Source organism: Notamacropus eugenii, chromosome 1 (genome assembly GCF_028372415.1).
Source record: "Notamacropus eugenii isolate mMacEug1 chromosome 1, mMacEug1.pri_v2, whole genome shotgun sequence".
Classification (NCBI taxonomy): Eukaryota; Metazoa; Chordata; class Mammalia; order Diprotodontia; family Macropodidae; genus Notamacropus; species Notamacropus eugenii.
Genome location: NC_092872.1, coordinates 351,538,089 through 351,560,460, shown reverse-complemented (window position 1 = coordinate 351,560,460; position 22,372 = coordinate 351,538,089). Strand labels below are relative to the sequence as shown.

Sequence of the window (22,372 nt, the reverse complement as noted above, 5' to 3'; positions counted from 1 at the left end):
GGGAAACTGTTCTTTGAGACTGTGCTCATTATCATCCAGAATGGCTCTCCATGCCCCCCAGATGTTGCTGTCTCCATGAGACAAACAAGAGAATTACAGAAAACAAGGGATATGTAAAATAGATGCCCTCTAGGCTAACAGTCTTTAAAGATAATAAGACTGGCCAAATCACTGGGACAGGAGATGAGCAGAATGTCACCTAGACTTGCAGTTTCTGTCTATATATACCCTAACCCTCAGATCAATAAATGGAATTGGTCTAACTTTTCCCGCCTCCCATGCCTTTCTTTTTCACCACATCACCAAGCCATGTGGGGACACAGGCCATCCACTACATAACTATCTGATTTGAGCTTCATTTATAACAGTCTTTTGAGATTGGTGCTATAGGTATTATTATTCCACTGTATAAATAAGGATACTAAGGCTCAAAGAAGGTAAATGACTTGCCAAGTTTTCATGGTTAGTAGGTGAGAAAGGAAAAATCGAGTTCAGGTGCTCTTGACTTCAAGTTCAACTTTTATCCACTATTCCTCCTACTAAGTTGTGAAGGGAGTTTGTAATCTTTATGGATGCAAGGAGAACCCTGATGAAATCACTTCTCCTTGAAACAAAAGTTTAATCAACTTAAGTATGCGGATATCAGTAGCAACTTATCAATAACAAAATAACATTACAGATAATCTTTTCTGATCACATACGTTATTTGTGAATAGATACAAACATATATATATTTATACATCCATAAATACACACACCTATATGGATTTGTGTATATGTGTGTGTATGTGTATTTTACCCCACACAAGCATCTACCCAGATTTTTCCATCTTCTACTGAAGTCCTGCACTAATTGTTGTCTCATTGTGGTGCGTTAGTGATCCTGAGCTTTCAAAAACTGTAAGAGAGGAACCCAAGATCTGACAAGGCTTCCCAAACTGGAAAGATTTCTAATACTGTCTCAGAACTATACAATCTCAAGGGGACCACAAGGCTATCTGGTTGAGTCCATACTTAAAAAAGAATCCCCTCTACAGCATATCTGACCAGTAGTCTTAAAGCTTTTGATTAAAGACCTCCAATGAGAGTGGAGTACTCTATTTCCCAAAGCTGCCCATTCTAAAAGTCATAGTTTACAGGAGATAACCCACTCCTTTTTTATAGATGAGAAAGTTGAAACCAAAGTGATTTGTCCAAAGTCAAACGAGGTAGGATATTTGAACTCAGGTCATTTACAAATCCATTGCTCTTTGCATTGTACCACACTATCTCCACCTAGGTGATGAATAGTATGTCTATGGCCCAAGGACCAGCCTAGCTAAGTTTATAAGTTCACTGCTAAACTGGCCACTGTGTAATGAATTTTTAGTTACAAAGCAACTGTCAAAGACTGTCTACTAAGTGAAAGAGAAGTTATGTTCTGCATTGGTGGAAGAAGAACCCACACTGATGAAAATGCAGGTCCATGAAGCATAATATTTCCATGACTGTAGGTAGCATGTATGAAGTAACCCCAGTTCTTTTTGTACTTTGCAAGAATCATTTCACAGAGATTTCCCCTTGCATCTGTATATTCTTTGAATTTTGCAGTAAAGTGGAACACTGTACTGCACTGCACTAACATCAGAATGCCTCAACCGTTGGCCATTTAATCACATTTTCTTCTAATAAGGAAAACATCTGGATATGCACCATAAATATTAAGTACACACGTCACATGTTGATAAGTCTCATAATAAGCAGGTTGAAATTATACAAGGATTCTAACAGAAGTATGATAAGCTCCTTTAGGGTAAGGAGACTGTCTTAGTTTCTTATTTTGCCTCCACCCAGGACAGTGCCTGAGGACAAATGGTGATTAGTAACTATTGGTTGAGTGATTGATATATACATTGCAAAATTACAAAAAAAAATGAGAGGGGGAGAGGTAAGGGGACAGAGAAGAGTCAAGATTGGCTAAAAGTAGAATGCACAGTAGAATAATAAGATAATACTAGAAATTATGGAGAGCCTTGGGAGGCAGACAAATTTGCACTTGACTCCATAAACAGTAGAGATGCCGCTAAAGTCTTTTGAACAGACAAGTAACATGGCCAGATTTATGCATAACAAATATTATTCTGATAGCTGTATTAAGTATAAATCAGAGGAAAGAAGCAGAAGTCCCTTTATTTTAAATAAAGTCCTGTTTCCTAAGAGTAACAGTTCACATTTCTATAGAATTTATGCTGTTCTTTCCTTAAAACAATATTGTTTTAACAATCTCACTACTCACATTTTACAGATGAGGAAACTGAGATTCTGAGAGTTTACATGACCTGTCCACAGTTACACAGCTTCAGACCCTGGCCTCTAAGTTTAGTATTATTTTGTCCGAAATCATGCTGCCTCCTTTCCAAACTGACAGGAGGAAGATTAGGGGTTGATATATGAATGCAGGAATCATCTCATTGGAAATGACAACTGAACCCACAGAAGCTAAAGAGATTACCATGGAAGAAAGTATACAGAAATATGAGAAGAGAGTCCAGAAATGCACCTTGAGACAATTCACCTAAAAGACAAGGAGATAGATGCTGATTCAGCAAAAGAGACTGCAAAGGGAAGATCGGTAAAAAAAAAAAAAAACCAGGAGAAAACTGTCACAGAAGACAATAAAAAGAAATATCCAGGAGGAAGAGATGGTCTGCCACATGAGAAATAGCAGATGAGTCATGTACAATGACAACTAAGAAAAAGCCATTAGACACCTAGTAAGGGCAGTTTCAATTGAATGGTTGGAGCAGAAGTCAGACTGCAACAAGATAAAAAGTGAAAGGGTAAAAAAAATGGATAGTATGAAAAAGATGCAGCAAATAAAGATCACTCTTTCTAGGTATTAAGCAGTGAAAGGCAAGAGAGATACAGGACAACAGTTTGAAGAGGTGGGGAGGGTTAAGCAAAGTTGTTGGTTCTTAGGGGTGTAAGCTCAGTTTCATGAGGACAGTCTCGGGCAGGTAAAAGTGAGGACCTCTAAATCTTAGAGTTCTCATGAGGCCTCCCAGGGAACAGCTGGGAATTGGGGCGTGAAACACGGGCTATCTCGTGCATTTCCACCTCTTCTCAGTGGGAAACTTGCTGGGGAGAGCATCCCACCCTTGAGATTGGCCCGTGGTCTGAGCACACCTGTTGCTGACTAGCTAGGGGCTGAGAGCACGCACGGTATTCATGTGCAAACTATGTGGCAGGAGAGCTTAAGTAGGGACAGGAAAGCCTGAAGGCCCTCTTCTGGATGCAGAGTCCCCTCCAGGGGCTCTTCGCGCTGAGGGGCCCTTGGAGGGAAGAGGGTCTTCCCCCTCTCCCGCTCCCATCCTCTTGCTGTATGATCCTTTCCCCCTTGGGAGGAGGAGGATTCCTCTCTCCTGAGGAAGAATTCACCCTGCACATGTAACAAAGACCCTGAATAGAGCCTAACCCTTGTTCGACTCTGGAAAGTCTCTTCTCTCAATACGTTTATCCGGTTGGCCGCCGAAGACCAGTGAAAAGGTAAGACTCGGGTAGGCCATCGGCCTCTAGGCCGAACAGTTGGTTTTTAAGGATGAGGGATACCTGAGTGTGTTGTAGCAATAAGGAAAGAGACAACACATAGGTAGAGATTGAAGATGAGAAAATGATTGATAGGGCAAATTCCCAAAAGAGATAGGATGGTATGAAATCAAGATTACAAAAATTCAGGCTACTTAATTTTGGCAAAAGAGAAAGGCCTCTTCTTCAGGAATCAAAGAAAGGAAGAGAAGTGTTTTATGATATGAAGCAGAGTTGATGAGGTAAGTCATGACAGATGGCCTTGATTTTCTCTCATGGGGAGGAGGAAAAATCATCTACTGAGTGCAAGAAGATAACAAAAAGGATTGAAAAGAAAGGGAGTTTGAAATAGTAACTATAGGGACTATGATAAAAGGATTGCCTTGTAGTTCAGCTGAGGTAACATGATAAGATATAATAAGAATCGGTAGTGAGGACAGTCACCATGGTTATACAACTTCCTCAAGGGCCATCTAACAGTTCAGGAATAGGAGCTAGCACAATGAATGATCAGGATACCATAAGACTGAGGATAAGATACGTATGAATGACAGAAGCACAAGGGGAGGAGAAAGTCAAGGGTGGCTGGCATAGCAGAACTGATCAATCACAGAGTGAAGACTGAAAAGTGGATAATGCATGCAGCGAAGGGCTGATGGTCCGAGAAAACAAGGAAAAATGGAAGGACAAGAGGGATCATGTGAGGAGAAAGTGGACAGTGGTGGACTGAGTTGACTTAAAAGTCAGAAACACCTGGGTTCAAGACCTGTACCCTGGATGTGTGACCCTGCACAAGTCACTTAACCTTTCAGAGCCCCAAACAACCTTTTTTTTCTTAAAAGTTTACTTACAGGGGCGGAGCCAAGATGGCGGAGTAGAAAGACGCACATACACATAGCTCCGAACCCACAACCCACAGAACGGCTAGAGGGGACCAACTCACGGTGAATTCTGCACCCAGAGGCCATGGAATATTGGAGCGAGGGAGATTTCTGTTCCGGAGAGACCTGCAAACCTCTCGCAGGGGGTCCTTTGCACTGCGGACTGGGCACCGGGACTGGGAGCAGAGGGCAGCCCTGCAGTGGCCGCGACACCGTGAGGAAAATATCCGAGCAGGCTACGGGGACGGGATCTCCAGCGGCCACGCGGGTCCCTCCACCCACAGAGGGACCTGCAAACCTCTCGCAAAAGGTCCGTCACGCTGCAGACGCGGAGCCCAGCCCAGACCTGCCGCGGCCGTGGCTCCGAGAGGTACAGATCCCAGCAGGCTTCAGGGACGGGATCTCCAGCGGCCGCACAAGCCCCTCCACCCACAGGTGACGGGGGTCGGTGAGAGAGTCTCTTTGGCAGGTCGAGAGGGGAGTGGGGTGCCCCCATGGCTCGGGCCCCCCCGGGAGATAGAAGCTGAGAGGCGGCTGCAGACAGGGGCTCCCCAAGCGGGCGGGAGCCTGGATCCATTGTGGAAGGTCTGTACATAAACCCCCTGAGGGAACTGAGCCTGAGAGGCGGCCCTGCCCCAACCTGACCACCTGAACTTAATTTTCACACTGAATAGCAGCCCTGCCCCCGCCAAAAGCCCTGAGGCTGGAAGCAGCATTTGAATCTCAGTCCCCAAACGCTGGCTGGGAGGACCAGGAGGCAAGTGGGTGTGAGGAGAATATTCAGAGGTCAAGTCACTGGCTGGGGAGAATGCCCAGAAAAGGGAAAAGAAATAAAACTATTGAAGGCTACTTTCTTGGAGAACAGACATTTCCTCCCTTCCTTTCTGATGAGGAAGAACAATGCTTACCATCAGGCAAAGACACAGAAATCAAGGATTCTGTGTCCCAGCCCACCCAATGGGCTCAGGCCATGGAAGAGCTCAAAAAGAATTTTGAAAATCAAGTTAGAGAGGTGGAGGAAAAACTGGGAAGAGAAATGAGAGGGATGAAAGAGAAGCATGAAAAACAGATCAGCTCCCTGCTAAAGGAGAACCAAAAAAATGTTGAAGAAATTAACACCTTGAAAACTAGCCTAACTCAATTGGCAAAAGAGGTTCAAAAAGCCATTGAGGAGAAGAATGCTTTCAAAAGCAGAATTAGCCAAATGGAAAAGGAGATTCAAAAGGTCACTGAAGAAAATAGTTCTTTCAAAACTAGAATGGCACAGATGGACGCTAAGGACTTTGTGAGAAAGACAGATATCATAGAACATAGCAAGAAGATTGGAAAAATGGAAGATAATGTGAAATATCTTATTGGAAAAACAACTGACCTGGAAAATAGATTCAGGAGAGACAATGTAAAAATTCTGGGACTACCTGAAAACCATGATCAAAAGAAGAGCCTAGACATCATCTTCCATGAAATAATCAAGGAAAACTGCCCTGAGATTCTAGAACCAGAGGGCAAAATAAATATTCAAGGAATCCACAGAACACCGCTTGAAAGAGATCCAAAAAGAGAAACTCCTAGGAACATTGTGGCCAAATTCCAGAATTCCCAGGTGAAAGAGAAAATATTGCAAGCATCTAGAAAGAAACAATTCAAGTATTGTGGAAATACAATCAGGATAACACAAGATCTAGCACCCTCTACATTAAGGAATTGAAGGGAATGGAACAGGATATTCCAGAAGTCAAAGGAACTAGGACTAAAACCAAGAATCACCTACCCAGCAAAACTGAGTATAATACTTCAGGAGAAAAAATGGTCTTTCAATGAAATAGAGGACTTTCAAATTTTCTTGATGAAAAGACCAGAGCTGAAAAGAAAATTTGACTTTCAAACACAAGAATGAAGAGAACCATGAAAAGGTAAACAGCAAAGAGAAGTCATAAGGGACTTACTAAAGTTGAACTGTTTACATTCCTACATGGAAAGACAATATTTGTAACTCTTGAAACATTTCAGTATCTGGGTACTGGGTGGGAGTACACACACACACATGCACACACGCACACATACATAGAGACAGAGTGCACAGAGTGAATTGAAGAGGATGGGATCATATCTTAAAAAAAAAATGAAATCAAGCAGTGAGAGAGAAATATTGGGAGGAGAAAGGGAGAAATTGAATGGGGCAAATTATCTCTCATAAAAGAGGCAAGCAAAAGACTTATTAGTGGAGGGATAAAGAGGGGAGGCGAGAGAAAAACATGAGGTCTACTCTCATCACATTCCACTAAAGGAAAGAATAAAATGCACACTCATTTTGATAGGAAAACCTATCTCACAATACAGGAGAGTGGGGGACAAGGGCACAAGCAGGGTGGGGGGGAGGATAGAGGGGAGGGCATGGGGAGGAGAATGCAATCCGAGGTCAACACTCATGGGGAGGGAAAGGATCATAAGAGAATAGAAGTAATGGGGGACAGGATAGGATGGAGGGAAATATAGTTAGTCCTATACAACACAACTAGTATGGAAATCATTTGCAAAACTACACAGATTTGGCCTATATTGAATTGCTTGTCTTCCAAAGGGAAGGGGTGGAGAGGGAGAGAGCTAAAGAAGTTGGAACTCAAAGTGTTAGGATCAACTGTAATGTTCTTACCACTAGGAAATAAGAAATACAGGTAAAGGGGTAAAGAAAGCTATCTGGCCCTACAGGACAAAAGAGAAGATGGAGACAAGGGCAGAGAGGGAGGATAGAAGAGAGAGCAGATTGGTCACAGGGGCAATTAGAATGCTTGGGGTTGGGGGGGGAGGGGATAAAAGGGTAGAAAATTTGTAACCCAAAATTTTGTGAAAATAAATGTTAAAAGTTAAATAAAAAAAAAAAGTTTACTTACAGTACTTTTATTTTTTCTTACACAATTGCATGTTGGGCATTACAATTCTAGATGCTTATGTGACCTACAAATTTTGGCTTTCTACTGTAATGTGAGAATGGGAACATTAAGGCAATATACAATACTCTTACCTAAATTAACTAGATGCACAAATTTACAGGTTGTAAATGCAAAGTTTCTGCAACTCAAGGTTGAATATCTTAACCCCATGACATTAGGGAAAAGCAGTTGGGAAAAAAATTGGTTCTCAAAGCTTGGATTCAATATGTATTCCTGCTAGGATGCTGACAAGATGTAATACTCTTTAATAAACTATTTCTTGCCAGACTTAGGAGAAAAACTCTGGAAGCCAGCTCATTTAGATGCTGGAAATGTAACCTTTAGATATCCTAAACAGATGTGATGCTTTATAAAACTAAACTAAACTGAACAGGTGATGAGTGTCAACCAGCCACATAGATATTATATTACCATATTATCCGACTGATTCTCCATAGAAGTTAACTCTTTGCCTTACTTATCACATGAAGTGACCTGTATAAGGGGGTTTAGATCAAAGATATCAACAAGATACACTGAAATGAACCCTAAGGGAACAAATGTTAATTTGAACACAAGATTAAATCAGTAATGTTTCAACAATCTAAGAAGTAATGAAATTTGTCTAATATCATATATAAATTTCCCCTAGGACAACTTTTTCTTTTCAAAGAAGATTTATTCCAGCTTCATGGGGCAAATTTCAGGTGTATACTTCCCAGGGCAAATTTGTATTTTGTGACTACTCAAAGTAAATGTTACAAATCTGCTAGCAGCCCATTCAGAATCATTTTGCAAAGGACAATGGATGGGCCAAATTCATTATATTCCTGCTTGTTGATCTATATTTGCTCTAAGATGGAGAAAGAAGACAGAATAAAACCACTAATTCAGATGGAATTGCTCCAGGGAAAGCAATGATCTTAATTTTCGTTGTACCAAGTGTCCAGGCTGTGATTTTCTTCTGTATTCTCTCAGCAATACCAGAATACATAGTAGTACCTCCAGACAATACGTTGTTGGCATACAGATTCTCCTTTTTGGATATCAACATCATACATCATGACAGAATTGAAAGTGGCCTCACGAATAGCACAGGATTTCATATTCAGAAAAGATGGCTGGGAGAGAGCCTCTGACACTTGAACCTCTCACTGCCAAAGGTGATCACCTAACCATAAGGAAACTGATAGCTCCTCACATAGCTTCTCATAGATGAAAAAAAAAAAAAACCCAGCTTTCTGCCACTCAAAGTCTAGGACCTTAATAAAAAGATTTGTTCTGTGAAGTTTGGATTCAGTCAAAGGACAGCACTTAAGGACCTAGAGGGCCACATGTTGCCTAGAGATCACTCCGGTCCAGGGCAACATAGCACAGCTTCTCTTTGATGTCATGAACAATTTCCCTTTAAGCTGTGGTAGTAAAGCCAGTATCTTCTTTCTGTCAATATCTTAATGAAGTAATCTGTCAGGTTACATTCAGCCAAGTCTAGATGAAGGATGGTATGGGAAAGGGCATAACCCTCACAAGTGGGCATACTGTGGGTGACATCACTACAGATCATAATGACACCAATGGTACAATCTGAAGTATACATAGTGAACGCAGCCTGAATAGCAACATACATGGCTGAGGTATTGAAGGTCTCTGTTGGTTTTGAGGTGTAAGGGAGCTTCTGTAAGAAGAACAGGTTATTCCTCATGGGCTACAAGGTGTCATGGTGACAATGGGGTGGAACAGTAATGCAGGTGATAAGGCCCAGAGCAAGAGAGATATCCTGACTCTGAAGTATCTTAATGAATATAGAACAGTCTAAAAGGATTTCCTTCACAGTTGTAAAAGTCTTTAGTCACTTCCTCGTCTCCGCCTTTGAAGAGGGAATGTTTTTTATTCTGATAACAAATCCTGCTAGTTACATTCCAAATGCTCCCCTTTTCTCCTTTATCATGTTCCCTCTCCCCTAGTTTCTCTACCTCCTCTCTCTTCTGAGAAATGCTTTATCTATCCTAACTTGCTACAGAACACTGCCAGATTAGCTAAGTACTCAAAGTGGACCTGAAAGGTTATAAAATCAAAGTCTACTGAAAGGAAATTGTGGGAAGATGGAAGAATAAGCAAGGAAACTACCTGACTCTCCTAAATTCCTCCACAAATAACTTAAAATAATGCTTCAAGAACATTTTAGAGTGGCAGAAATAATTAAGAACATTTCAGAATGGCAGAAATAATTAAAAGTTAAGGTAAAGCAGCTGTCCAGCCTAAAACAACTTGGGAGGACCCTTTGGGTGATGGTCTGGCCAGATTGAAATGCAGATACCACCTGCTATATCTACAAACAGCAAGCCCTGGGGGCAACTGTGTAGACAGCAGTCTTAGCTTGGGAGCTTTTGTCCACATACTATATGGAAGTCTGCAACTGATCAGGTGAAGACTGCGGGAGCCCTCTGCTGGTGCTGAACACAAGGCCCAGGCAGGCTGACCAGACCGAACCACAAGATGTGGATGTAGACAAAGAGTAAGGACAATGGTGAGTGCGGTTGCAGAGGTGAGGTTTCTGCTGGTTGTGGTCACTACCAGAAGCACAGGAGTCCCTAGTTTTGGTTCCAGGGCAGAGGGAAGAGCTGAAGCTTGCAGCTGCCAAAGAAACTGAAGGAAGTAAGAACATTTGCAGTGACAGTGATACTGGAGTTCCTTAGTCGAGACTCAGGGGAAGAGACAAGTACCTGAGGTCACTTATAGACCAAGGTATAGACAGGGGAGCAATGACCACACCTGGTGTGGATTACAGAATAGTAGAAGAACTATGAGGTATAAAGGCCTTCAGGCTAGTTCTGCTAAAACAGCAAACAGAAGAGCCCTGGGGCTAGTTGGGTCAGGAGGTGGTCTCCACCCCAGCCACAGGAACTTTCACCTCCTAGACAGTGAGGGGAGTCAGACATCTGAGAGGGGAAGATTGATGGAACCACTGCTGATACGGAACCGCAGGCCTACCTATGCTGCCAAGAAGTGGCCTGGGGTGAGAAGGAACTAGCACATGCCCAGTGGGTACAGTAATAGTGGGGCAAGGATGCCTCTAGCTGTGGGCCTTTATAGGAGAGTGGAGTTCTTAGCTTCAGTTCCAGACCAGAGGAGAGAACTGAAGGAAGATCTGAGGCCAGTGGTACCATCCTTCATACCCCAGGTCTAGAGGTGATTACAATAATAAAGCTGCTACCAAAATAAATGAGCAGGCAAAGGAGAAAGAACCCAACTAGAGAAAGTTACTATGGGAATAAAGAGAGCTAGGGTTCATCATCAGAAGGGGATACTGAAGAAAAAAAGACCTCTCCTACCCCAAAGGGTAACATTAAATGGTCACTTGCCTGAAAAGAATTCATAAAAGAACTTTAAAAAGACTTTAAAAATCAAATGAGATTGAGGAAAATTTTTTTTAAAGAATAAGAACCCAAGAAAAACAAGAAGATTATGAAAAGTAAGTCAACCAACTGGAAAAGGAGATCCAGAATCTTAAGGAAGAAAATGATTCCTTGAAAATTAGATTTGTGGGGAGAGAATTCTGGGAAGATGGCAGAATAGGTTGGAAAACTCCAAGCTTTCAAGTTTTTCCCCCACAAAAGGGTAAAAATAGCACCTTAAGGCAAACAAAGTGTGGGTGGAGATAAGTAAGAATAAGGGCAATTCAAGAAGATAGGAAGAAAAAGCCCAGGATGGAGGGGCAGAGCCAAGATGGCGGGGTGAGAGTACATACTCACCTAAGCTCTAGGACAAACTCATTCAGATACCTCTAAAAAGAGAATCTAAACAAATTTTAGAGTGGCAGAATCCACTAGGAGATACAGCGTGACAGATTTCCAGTCCAGGACAGCCTGGAAGGTTGATGGGAAGGATTTGTTACACGGGGCTAGAGGAGTGGAGGCTGTACCAGTGCGGACTCCGCCATACCAAAGACAAATAGGAACCACAGGTGGTCTGAAGCAGAGGTAGCAGTGCGGATTCTTAAGCAAATCAGCCCAGGATAGGAGTCCAGTGGAACTAAGTAAGAGATAAGCACAGAACCCCAGGTAACAGCAGCAGCCACTCCTGAAACTATTAGCCTGTACATTAAATATCTGTAAGTCACCTACTTGAACTTCTGAGAGTCAAGATGGTGGAGTGATGGGTAAATGCTCTACCCCTCCCCTTGTTGTCCTTGAAAAACCCAGAGAATATTTCCCCAGGAAAAATCCTGGAACAGTGGGATCAGCTGAAGGGGTAAACAGTCTCTTAGACTGTGAGGTTAGGAAAATCACAAAGGGGGGGGGTCCCTTCTTGCTGTGGCTGAAGGGAACCAGTGCAGGACTAGAGCTGTCCTAGAAAGCCCCACCACAGTGAATTGGGGGGAGATTCTGAGCCCCAGGGGGGTGGAGCGCATAAGCGCCAACACCAGGACCCTAGGCGTGCCTTCTCACAGCCAGGGAAATCGGGAAGACATTAGCACAGATCGGGGTTCATCAACTGCTGAGCCTGCCTGTGCTCTAGCTCAGAAAAGGAGACCTTCCATGGCCAGACAACCCCTCCCCCACACCTCATGCAGGGAGCACCAGGGTAATTCTAGAGAAACTCAGAAAAAATTCACCTGGCTTCTGCTTTGGCACACCTGCTACCTCAGCACCAGGTGAGCTGCAGCAGTCTGGCTTCTAGCTGAAAGAACCAGAAGGCATAACACACAAAGCCTCAAGTTCTAAGCATAAGAACCATGGGACAGAGCACTCTATGCCCCAGAAGCAGAGATCCACTCTACAAGTCAGGAAAAAGGCAATCATCATGAGCAGGAAGCAAACCAGAAAAGAAAAGACCATAAAATCCTACTACGGGGACAAGGACCAAAACACAAATACTGAAGAGGTCAGCACTGAAATTGTACTCCCATCTGAAACCTCAGAAGGGAATAGGAACTGGTCTCAAGCCCAAAGGCCATTCTTGGAAGAGGTCAAGAAGGATTTTAAAAGCCAAATTAGAGAGATAGAAGAAAAACTGGCCAATGATTTTAAAAATATGAGAAAAGAATTCACGGAAGAATTTTTAAAAAATTGTACAAATGGATAAAGAGATAGAAAACCTAACTGGAACAACTGGACAAATGGAAAAGGAGATGCAAAAGTTAACAAAAGAAAACAATCAGTTAAAAATTAGAACTGGGCAAATAGAAGCTAGTGACTCTATGAGACACCAAGGATCAGTCAAACAGAATCTAAAGAATGAAAAAAATAGAAGAAAATGTAAAATATCTCATTGGAAAAAACAACTGACCTGGAAAATAGATCCAGGAGAGAAAAAAAAAAATCTAAGAATTACTGGTCTACCAGAAAGCCATGATGAAAAAAAAGAGCCTGGACAATATCTTCCAAGAAATCATCAAGGAAAACTGCCCTGAGGCCTAGATCCAGAATGCAAAATAGTCATCAAAAGACTCCACCAATCACTCCTAAAAGAGATTACAAAATAATATTGTTGCCAAATTCCAGAACTATCAAGCTAAGGAGAAAATACTACAAGAATCCAGAAAGAAACAATTAAAATATCAAGGAACTACAGTCAGGATCACACAGGACCTTGCAGCTTCTACATTAAAAAATCAGAGGAACTGGAATATGATATTTAGTAAGGCAAAGGAATTTGGACTACAACCAAGAATCAACTACCCAGCAAAACTGAGCATAATATTTCAAGCAAGGAGATGGACATTCAAGAGAAGCATAAAAAAGTAAACGGAAAAAAAACCCTTGTTATTCAATATGGGCAAAAAGTTTACATCCCTGTAAGGGAAGATGATACTTGTTAAATCTGAGAATTGTATATTAATTATGATATTTAATAGGGATATACATAGTTAGAGGGAGTGGATATAAATTAAGTGATGTAAAAAATGTGTTTTAAGGATGTGTGAAATGTGTGAAAGGATTGTAACTGGAGAGGTGAAAAGGAGGAGGCAGGAAAAGGTAAATTATACCACAGGAAGAAGCACAAAAACAAATTACAGTAGAGGGAAAGAAAGAAGGGAGATGAGCACTTTTTGAGATTTACTCTCATCTGATTTGGTTCAAGGACGGAACAACAAACTCAGTCAAGTATAGAAACCTAACTTGCCCTACAGGCAGCAGGAGGGGAATGGGAAAAGAAAAGGGAAGAGAGGCTAAAAGAGAGGGAAGAAGTAGTAAGGGAAAAGGGGTTAATAGAAGAGAAGGAAGACTGAGGAAGGCAGTCAAGGAAGGAGGTCAGTTGTGGAGGGGAAGGGGGAAGGGAGAACCAAAAGCATAAACAGGGAAAAAGGATGGAGAGAAAGACACAGATAGTAATCATAACTGTGAATTTGAATGGGATGAACTCTCCCATAAAATGGAGGCAGACAGCAGAATGGATTAAAAACCATAATCCAACAATATGTTGTTTACAAGAAACACATTTGAAACAGAGGAATACACAAAGGGTAAAGGTAAAAGGTGGGAGCAGAATATATTGTGCTTCAGCTGATGCAAAAAAAAGCAGGAGTAGCAATTCTAATCTCAGATAAAGCAAAAGCAGATATAGATCTAATCAAAATAGATAAGGAAACCATATCCTGCTAAAAGGCATCATAGACAATGAAGCAATATCATTACTAAACATATATGCACCAAGTGGTATAGCATCCAAATTCTTAGAGAAACTAAGGGGATTACAGGAAGAAAAAGAGAGCAAAACTATACTAGTAGGGGACCTCAACCTCCCCTCTCTGAACTTGATAAATCTAACCTCAAACAAGAAGGAAGTGAAGGAAGTGAATAGAACTCTGAATAAGGTAGATATGATAGATCACTTGAGAAAACTGAATGAGGATAAAAAGGAGTATACCTTTTTCTCAGTGGTACATGGCACATATACAAAAACTGACCATGTACTAGGGCATAAAAACCTTACACTGTAGTACAGAAAGGCAGAGATTGTCAATACATCCTTCTCTGATCATAATGCAATAAAAATTATATGTAATAAAAGGCCATGGAAAGATAAAAAATTAATTGGAAACGAAATAATCCAATCCTAAAGAATGAGTGGGTTAAACAACAAATCATTGAAACAATCAATAACTTTAGTCAAGAGAATGACAATAATGAGACAACCTACCAAAACTTATGGAATGCTACAAAAGCAGTTCTTAGGGGAAGTTTTATATCATTGAACATGTGCATGAATAAAATAGAGAAAGAGGAGCTCAATGAACTAGGCATGCAGCTGAAAAAGCTAGAAAAAGAATAAACTAAAAATCCTCAAGTAAAAAATAGAAATACTGAAAACCAAAGGAGAGATTAATAAAATTGAAATTAAGAAAATTATTGAACTGATAAATAAAACTAAGCATTGGTTTCATGAAAAAACCAATGAAATTGATAAACCTTTGGTCAATTTGATTAAAAAAAAAGAAAGAAGAAAAAGCAAATTACCAATATCAAAAATGAAAAGGGTAAACTCACCTTCAAGCAGAGGAAATTAAAACAATAATTAGAAGTTACTTTGCCCAACTGCATGCCCATAAATTTGACAATCCAAGTGAGATGGATGAATATTTAAAACAATATAAATTGCCCAGATTAACAGAAGAGGAAGTTGAATATTTAAATAACCCCATCTCAGAAAAAGAAATTGAACAAGCCATCAATGAACTCCCTAAGAAAAAATCTCCAGGGCCAGATGGATTTACAACTGAATTCTATCAACATTTAAAGAAGTTAATTCCAATGCTATATAGACTATTTGGAAAAATTGGTGGAGTCATACCAAATTCTATTTATGATACAAATATGGTTCTCATACCTAAACCAGAACGAGCTAAAACAGAGAAAGAAAATTATAGACCAATATATCTAATGAATATAGATGCAAAAATTTTAAATAAGATACTAGCAAAAAGAATAAAGCAACTTATCATGAGAATAATACATAACGATCAGGTAGGATTTATACCAGGAATGCAGGACTGGTTCAATATTAGGAAAACTATCAGCATTATTGATCATATCAACAACAAAACTAACAGAAACCATATGATTATTTCAATAGATGTAGAAAAAAGTTTTTGACAAAATACAACACCCATTCCTATTGAAAACAATAGAGAGCATAGGAATAAATGGAGCCTTCCATAAAATAATAAGCAGTATCTACCTAAAACCATCAGCAAGCATTTTATGCAATGGGGATAAGCTAGATGCATTTTCAATAAGATCAGGGGTGAAACAAGGATGTCCATTATCACCACTGTTATTCAGTATGGTACTAGAAATGTTAGCTTTAGCGATAAGAGAAGAAAAAGAAATGGAAGGAATTAGAATAGGCAAAGAAGAAACTAAGTTATCACTCTTTGCAGATGACATGATGATATACTTAGAGAATTCTACAGAATCAAGTAAAAAACTGCTTGAAATAATAAATAACTTTAGCAAAGTTGCAGGTTACAAAATAAACCCACGTAAATCATCTGCATTTCTATATAATAGTAACAAAGCCCAATAGCAAGAGATGGAAAGAGAAATCCCTTTTAAAGTTATAGTAGACACCATAAAATATCTTGAGAATCAACCTCCCAAAACAAACCCAGGGATTATATGAACACAATTACAAAACACTTTTCATACGAAGTCAGATCTAAGTAAGTGGAAAAACATCAGTTGCTTGTGGGTAGGCTGAGCTAATATAATAAAAATGACAATTCTACCTAAATTAATTTACTTATTCAGTGCTATGCCAGCAAGACCACAGGTTTTGGAACACTATATATCAAAGCAAAAGAACTGGAGTTCCAGCAGAAAATGTGATACCCAGCAAAGCTAGGAATAATCCTGAATGGAAAAAAAAAATGAACATTTAATGAACTGTAAGAAATTCAGAACTTTGTTAAAAAAAAAAACAAACCTGAACTTGATAGAATATTTGACATAAAAGAGCCAAGAGAAATATATGGTACATACCAAAGACTAATTACAAGGGACTCGGTAAGGACAGACTATTTACCTTTTATTCATGTAAAATATAAAATGTACTCCTAAGATTATTAGTAATTGGGTAGTTTATAAGAAAGATTGGGGTAGAAACTATAAAAAGTTTATATGACTATAAAAAGTAAAACCGTTTAGGAACAGCTAAAATTATACAAATGAGATGTGAGAGGAAGAACCAACACAAATGAATTAGATGGGGGAGGAGGGATGTAAGTTCTGGAAAACTACTTTCATTGGAAATGGGTTCAGGAGGGAACAATACATACATGTATCTTGAGAAGCATAAAAGTCTTCTAATTTCAGAGAGAAATAAAATGCCAAGGGGATATGGAGGGTGGGGAGAAGATAAGGGAGGAATCTCGAGAGGGAAGGGTAAAGGAATAAGTTAAGGTGGGATATAGAAAGGTGTTTAGATTAATGGGAATGGCAGAATAAGGGAGGGTTCCTTGAGAAGATAAGAGAGGGATCTTCAGAGGGGAGGGTGAGGAAATATGCCAAAGGTGGGGATGGGGGGGTATAGAAAGGTGTTTGGATTTATGGGTATGGGAGGATAAGGGAGGGATAGGGGTAGGTTAAATAATAGAAGATAGGAAACAAGATATGCACAAATATAAAAACAGATCAGAAGTAAAATTTGTTAGGGAAAGTCTATTTCTATGTATGTGTATATATATATGTATATGTGTATACATCTATCTCTATATAAATATATCTGTGCTTAATTGTAGCCATCTGAGGAAGAGGAGGAAGGAGGAGAAAAGCTGAAAAAAGAACGAATTTAAAAGTACACAGTGGAGAACAAAAAAAAACTTACAAGGAAACAAAGAAAAGATGGACAGCTTTCAAAACTCGTAGTATTTATTATACAAGCCTTCTTGACATGGAAATTTATTGCTATATATTTTAAATCCTCTCTTACATTCTGCTGTACACATGACATGCTTTTTTTTCTTTTCTTACTTTATATTTGAGTTTATTTTAGTTTATAATTTTTCTTATCTTATTGTGTATTTGTTTTAGTAATAAAAAAAGAAAAAGAAAGCAAATTAGAACTGGGCAAGGGGAATCCAGTGAAGTTATAAAAGACCAAGAAATAATAAAATAAAACATAAAGAATGAAAAAAATGAAGAGAATGTTGAATATCTCATAAGAAAAACAATAGCTTTCTCTAAAAATACTTGGGCAGTTAGATGGTGCAGTGAATAGATTGCCAGACCATTTATTAAGCACCTACTAAGTGCCAGACAAAAGAGACTCCCTGCCCTCAAGGAGCTTACAATACAATGCAGGAGCTAATAATCTAATGAGAACTATGCCTGAAAGAACCTTCTGAACTTATAGGCAGTTTCTTCATTTTTAAATTTATTTTTTAAAATTTATTTTAAAAATTTCCATAGCATGGTATAATGTTTAAAAAAAGATGATTGCATATGAAACTACCACTCCATTGTGTACAACTTGCTATTTCTTTTAAATACATAATAAAGTTACCATGTAAATTTTTTTTTAAAGTGTTTTTGCATGCAACTGGGAATTAAGATGTACAGGCAATGGGGTATAGAAATCTATTTTGCCATACAGGAAAATAGAGAAGAGGCAGATGGAAGAAGTGGGGAGTAAAAGAAGGGAGCACAGACTGGAGGAAGGGGTGCATGGGGTGCATGCTGTCCTGGGGTTGGGGGTAGGGAGGATGGGGAGAAAATTTTGAATTCAATTTCTTGTGGAAGTGAATGTTGAAAACTGAAAATAAATTATATATTTAAAAAAGAAAAGAAAAGCATAATTGGCCAAATGGGAAAATATATACAAAAATTCACTGAAGAGAACTTCTTAAAAACCACAAGTAGAAACAGAAAAAGATACAAATGGTGAATTCTTATCCTTAAAGCTTAAATATTTATTTATTCACTCCTTGGTAAAAATTATTGGGAAAACCAGAAAGCAACCTGACAAATACTAAGTACAGACCAGTATCTTTCACTCTTTACCAATATAAGGTCAAAATAGATATATAACCTAGATATAAAGGGAGATATCATAAGTAAATCGGAAAAACATGAATTTACCTACTATGAATATATTACCTACTATGAATAGGAGAAAAATTTATGAATAAACAACACAGAGAGCATTGCAAGATGTAAAATGAATAATTTTGATTACATTAAATTAAAAAGGTTTTGTACAAATAAAACCAATGTAGCCAAGATCAGAAGGAAAGCAGAAAACTGGGGGGAAACTTTTATAGGCAGTTTCTCAGATAAAGGTCGCATATCTCAAATATATAAAGAACTCTGTCAAATTTATAAGAATGTAAATCATTCCGCCACTGACAAATGGTCAAAGGATATGAACAGGCAGTTTCTGGAGGAAAAAATCAAAGCTTTATATGGTGATATGAAAAAAAAGCTCTAAATAATTATTGATTAGAGAAATGCAAATTAAAAGAACTTTGAGATACTATCTCACACCTATCAGATTGGCTAAAATGACAGAAGGGACAAATGACAAATATTGGAGGGGATGTGGAAAAATTGGGACATTAATACACTGTTGATAGAACCAAAAACTGATCCAACCATTTTAGAGAATCTGAAATTATGCCCAAAGATTATAATACTGCATATATCCTTTGACCCAGAGATACCACTATTAGGTCTGTTTCCCAAGGTGATCAAGGAAAAAGGAAAAAACTTCTATGTTCTAAAATATTTATAACAGCTCCCTTTATGGTGACAAAGAACTGGAAAGTGAGGGGACATGTATTAATTAGGGCATGGCTGAATAAGTTGTGATACATGACAGAATACTAATATGCTATAGGAAATGATTAAAAGGTTGATTTCAGAAAAACATGGAAAGACTTGCAGGAAATAATGAAGAGTGAAATGAGAACAACCAAGAGAATGTATATAGTAACAGCAGTACCGTTTGAAGAGTAAATGTGAATGACTAAGCTATTCTGAGTTACATGAATAACCAAATCTACTACAAAGGACCTATGAAGGAAGATGCTATCCACCTCTAGAGACAGAAATTATACATGGAACTACATATTGTATAGTGTCACATATATATCTGTGTCAAATGTTGGCCTTTTCTTGTCCAGGGTTGGGAGGGAAGAAAACAACTTGGAACTGAAATATAACCAAAAAAATTTTTTTAATTAAAAAAATAATAAAATCTGTATACTAGGCAGCTGAAAGCTGCTACTCAGTGAGATTAGCCTTCCTTGGCAAGTTAATAAATTTCTTTGCTTTCAATTTGACTTTCTATCTTCGACTCACAATCATTGGACCCCCAACCCAACAGGTCCATTCCTCTCAATTAAGAGAATTCCCTGGCATTAGCTTCCAGGAATAACATGATAGTCCCTCTGTACTCTGCCTTAGTCTGACCTTATCTGGAGTACTGTAATCAGTGTGGGGCACTACAATTTTAGAAAGGTCTTGATAAGATATAGAGCATCCAAAGGAGGGCTATCAGGATGATGAAGGACCTCAAGTTTATGCCATAGGAGAGGACTGATGAAAGAGAGAGAGATGCATAGCCTGGAGAAAAGGAGACTTAAAGAGCACAAGGTTCAAGTATTTGGAGGGCTAGCATGTGTATGAGGGATTAGACATGTTTTATCTGGTCCCGAAAGGCAGGGAATAATGGGTAGAAGCCACAAAGAGGCAAATTCAGGCTTGATATCAGGGAAAATTTCCTAATCCTTACAACTGACCCAAAGTGGAATGGGCAGCCTTGAGAATTAGTAGATACATCTTCAAGTAGAGGCTGGAGGAACACTTCTCCCTTATGTTATATATAGTAGGGACTCCTTACACCTACAGGTTGGAATAAGATAGCCACTGAGGTCCTTTCCAACTCTAAAATTATGGGATTCTCTCTGGGGGTCAGTTTCCTCATCTGTAAAATGGGGATAACAATGCCTACTTTGACAAGTTGTTCTACAGCCAAAAATTAGGTAATGTGCATAAAGGACTTTATGAACCTTAAAGCACCATGTTAATTATTATGCTGTCTGAATCATGACTTTTAATATATACAAAGTAATTTGTAAATGGCAAAGCATTATAGAAACATCAGCTATTATTAGTATTATTATTAGAATTATTATTGCAATATTGTTTTAATGGAAAGAGTTCCAGTACTCTGGATACACAAATTGTAACATAATCTCCACAGTACCTCATTGTATTAAAGGGAAAGGATGTACACAATTTACAACAGAAACAAAAACTACACTCATTTCCCCTTTATGATCGAAGAATGGAACGGTCTGACTTCATGCTCAAGTTATATCACACAGCATGACAAATTTTCAAAGAATTGGATTTTTTTCAAAATGTAGATACTATACATTTAACACAACAATGTAACAATATTTAACATTTTAATAATTTAATAATTGTTAACAATTTAATCTAATTTTGACGATACAACAGGAATACCTTTCAGGATCTTACAGTGTGGCAAGGTAAACAGCAGTTACATTTATTAAATACTATGGAAAATAATTCTGCCCAGTTAAGCTTTCTGGATTCTTTGGATTCTGGATAAACTGGAGTAAACTACTCGCATATATTAAAATTCAACATGAGACTTTATTCAGTGCTCATGACTAACATTTCTGTATGTTCCAAGAGCATTCTGTATATTGTATGGAAACAAAATTTCAAAGTTATAGATAGTTCTGTTTCTTCCTCTGTAAAATGTGTCAATTGGTCCAGCGCTCTTTCAACTTCACAGAGTCTACCTCAAATAAGAGACTGCTCTCATGTGTGTACAGCCCAAGAGGGAGTGGAGGGAGGGTCACAGGGGGGAGAAATTGGGAAGAGAAGGTGCAAGTTATCCTCCAACTCTAAACACCTATCATTTTACAAACCAAAACAAACCAAAAAAAAAAAAGGACAACCCACCCCTAGCTGCTCCACCTTAACCCCCTCAACCTGATCAAGGTAACTAGCTGCAGGCCTAACTCAACCCTAAGCCCCCCACGCAGAACCGAACCTTCCCGGTCCCAAAGTCCAAAGACTCGTTTTAAAGAGTCGTTCCTTCACAAGAAACACGAGGCTGGCTCCACTGGATTTCATTCTCTATGTGCCTCCAGCACCCAGCGCAGCACCCGGCAAGCTGGAGGTAGGCCCCAATATACAAGAGCGTGGTGCGGGGGAAAGAGCGGCTCCCCAGCGCAGGAGCCGCGGGCTGAAGCACCGGCCTCAGTTTCCTCATCTGTAATCCCACGATCAAGAACAAACCAAGGGGTCGGACGAGACTCATCTCGGAGTCCCTTCCACCTCTAAATGTCACGAACTCGGGGGTGGGGGGAGGCTGAATGAACCAGGACGAATCACTAGGGCGCCCGCCCGCCTCCTCACCCGCTCCATGCCAACCTTTTACCCCGGCCCCTTCCCCCCCGGCAGGCGTCCCCTCTCAGCTCAGACCCCCGGGTGGGTGGAGACGGGACACCCCGCTCCGACCCCCGACCCCCGCCCAGCAGCCCCCACGCCCCACGTCAGGCTCCATCCACTCACTCTTCATCCTCAGCTCCGGCCGGTGCCGGCTGGTCCGGGCCGGGCTGGGCTGGGTTTGGCGGAGGTGGCCCACAGACCACACGCCGATATGGGGGGGAGTCGGAGGAAGAGAAGGGGAAGCGGGGAGGGAAAGATGACTTCTCCACTCCCCGAGTCCCCTGAGGCGGAGTCCCCAGACGCGGACCCTCGGCTAAAGCCCCCTCGGGGGCGAGCCTCGGGGTCCGGCCGCCATGTTGTATCGCGGTCACCCTGGCAACCACCAAGGCCCCAAGCTCCCTTAGACCGGAGGGAGGGCAGAAGGGCAGCTGCGCACGCGCGCACAAGCTGGGCGCTCCCGCGAGCGCTTCTTCTTCGCTGTTTCCCACCCCCTCCCCCCACGGCCGTCTACGCCTGACCTCATTGTGGCCCCGCCCCGCTCCCGCGCTCTCCCGGCGCCACCGCA

The 22,372-nt window shown here is 40.2% G+C and overlaps 1 protein-coding gene across 5 annotated transcripts in view; it reads right to left on the bottom strand.

The window, feature by feature from the left end:
- The window catches only part of MOK (MOK protein kinase), a 117,895-nt gene extending 95,623 nt beyond the window's left edge, over positions 1 to 22,272 (bottom strand). For all 5 annotated transcript variants that reach the window (XM_072630197.1, XM_072630198.1, XM_072630196.1 and 2 more), the window contains exon 1: positions 21,931 to 22,272. The gene's annotated coding sequence lies outside the window, so the exon portion shown is untranslated. The remainder of the gene's footprint in view (positions 1 to 21,930) is intronic.
- Positions 22,273 to 22,372: the final 100 nt, after the last annotated feature.